The sequence below is a fragment of the Bos taurus genome, chromosome 3 (assembly GCF_002263795.3).
Source record: "Bos taurus isolate L1 Dominette 01449 registration number 42190680 breed Hereford chromosome 3, ARS-UCD2.0, whole genome shotgun sequence".
Taxonomy (NCBI): domain Eukaryota; kingdom Metazoa; phylum Chordata; class Mammalia; order Artiodactyla; family Bovidae; genus Bos; species Bos taurus.
In genome coordinates, this window is record NC_037330.1 from 84,014,910 (window position 1) to 84,017,691 (window position 2,782).

The window sequence follows — 2,782 nt, forward strand, 5'->3', positions numbered from 1 at the left end:
TCATTATACTCACAGGTTTCGGTATGGCAGGTAGATCTCTTCTTCCAGGCCAGGTACAGTTGTCCATCTATATAGCGCTGCATGGAGAAGGTTCATGAGGCAGAGTTCAAGCATGATGGGAAAGCATGGCGAGATCAATGAATAATGACTGTTGTGTGAGAGGGGAGAGTGGTGACACAAATGCCATGTAAACTTACTCACTGAGCTCTTACTGAATACCAGCCGTGTTCTGAGCACCCTGAAAGCACGTGTGGATGTAAATACAATACAAAGCAATGTGTGAGTAATGCCAGTGGAGGACCACGAACACATTGTACCAAAGAAAGTGTAGAGGAAATGCTCTGGAGAGGCCAAGAAGTCATCAAGGAACAGCTGTTACATGAACTGAGCCTTGTGTATCAGTTAAAGATTCATCAGAGAAGCAAAACTACTATGACTGTTACGGAATAAGGAATTTATTATAGCAATTAGACATTATGTAATTATGGGAGGATCTGGGGATGTAAAATCCAGAAAGAGGAGCTGGAAGATCAGAGGTCAAATCACTAACCAGTCTTCCTGAAACACTGGCACTGGTAGGTAAGTAGGAATTGCAAGGGAACTCTGGAAAGCCAGAATAAATCTAGCTGCTTAGATGGGACCACCAAGGGGATGACGGACAAGCCCAGGGAGATGGTTGACTTTGCATCTGGTGGTGGGTTGGGGAAGCTGGTGGTCATCAGGGCCAGCAGTTGGGAAGAAGAGCTTGTCATGCAGCAGTGGAAACAAGACAAATCTGAACCTGCTAGCACCAGCTTTTGTCTCTTGTCGCATCTAATAAGACTTTGATCTTCCCAAATCCCTGCAAATTCTTTTCATCAACTCTAACCTGGAATCGCAAGAGATCCTGGGAAATGTAGTTCTAGCTTAGCCAAGTTGACACAGTTTGCAACATCACACCTCAAAAAGTGAGACAAATTTGCATAAGAGAAGCAGTGAATGTGGCTTATGGGAAGGTTTGTAAGCAAAGTTTCAGAGGTAAGAATGAGTAAGTTAGTGTTTAGGAAATCATGAGTAGATCAGCCTGAATATAGTGAAGAGTTCATGCTGGAAGATCATGGAAGATGAGGCTAGAAACAAATATTGGAATCATTAACAAATTCATTAACTTATTCAACCATTATTTATTGAGCACATATTAGCTATCAGGCACTGTACAAGTTGCTAAGAGTATAGTGATGCATAGAAGAGTCAGATTTTAGAAGGTTTGGAATGTTACACTGAAATGCTTGTCCAGTTTTTGATCCATCTTTTGAGAAATAGTAGACTCTCTCAGTTGTAACAACCGATCAGTTGAATTTCTGCCCTTAATTCAACTCAACCAGTGCTTAATTCAATTCATCCAACATTTAAGTGCCTTCTCTGGGCAAGCTCCTCAGAGGCACACTCTCATTGTCCCCTCAAACTGTGAAATATGCCTGCATCTGATGATATTGGTCAGAGTGGAAGTGTGAGTCACTTCTTGCCCTAGTAATGTTCTAGAATGATTTGTGCTCACATTTTACTTGAAGTCATGATGTCCTCTTTCCACAGTAAAAATACTTTACTAGACACTTAAGTGAGACAAACAGCATGCAGATTAAATTGCCTAAAACCACCACATTTTTGTTAAAATAAATGTTATTTCAGAATTCTGTACAGATGTTGATGCATAATTCCCATTAGCTTATCTTGAGTAATCTGTGGTCTCTGTGCTAGTAATGGGTAGCTCAGCTTAGTGTTGTGCCTTTTGCTTGGCATATGGGATCTCATTTCACCCTCACAGAAGCCCTGAAAGGTAGATACTTTCATTAGCCCCATTTGGCAGAAAAGTAAAGCAAAACTTAATGAGATTAAGTACACTTCCCAGGATTATACAACTAGTAAGAGGCTGAACTAAGCACCCACTCCTCTCAACCACTCCACAGACAACAAAGGAGCAGCCAACTACTCTAGAGTTTGGCAACCATTGACTTAAAGACTCCTCCAGGCGACTCAGAAGGACCATTTCACAGGCAGAAAAGGTGTCTAAGAAGTATCACTCATAGTCTTAATAGATACAAGTTGAGGATAAAACATCTATGGAAGGAAATCTGCAAAGAGCAAAGGAAACCTTTGAAGTCTTTGGGCTACGCTCCAATGTTGCCAGTTGGCATGTGAGCATTTCCTCTAGATTCCAAGATTCAGGCATGGGCGGCTCAAACCCCTCTTTGTGAGAGTTGGAGAGCTTAAAGCATTGAGTGATGGGTGCTATCTTTCTTTACAGCCAGCCCCTATACTTATCACTGGTTCATGTGGATATGCTGCCGTGTCTGCTAAACAGGCAGTGTAATGAGGATCTCATTGCATGGCATGAGTGCCCATGTATGAGAAAGAGCTCCAAGTCTCTACAGAGTAAGAAGGGAACTGAAACTAAGGACAACATCTGATCTTTGAAGGGTTTGCCATAGAGTTGGGAGCATTTCCTCCTTTTCATTTCTCTTTTACCACTTTCTGCTGCCCTTGATCCTTACTGAATATTGCTAGCAACTTGATAGACTCTCTGTATTTCTTGATATAAAGCCCAGTCTCTTCCCTCTGCTGCAACTGGTAATAGATTGCTGCATCACTTTGTAGTTTACCAAGCAGCATTGTATTTAACCCTCATAAGAGCATAGTGAGGTCAACAGGGTTAGTACTATTATTTCCATGGTACAGAAGAGGAAACTGAGACCATGAGAGAGGAAAAGACTTGTCCAGCTAGATTCAAGATTAGTCCCTGCAT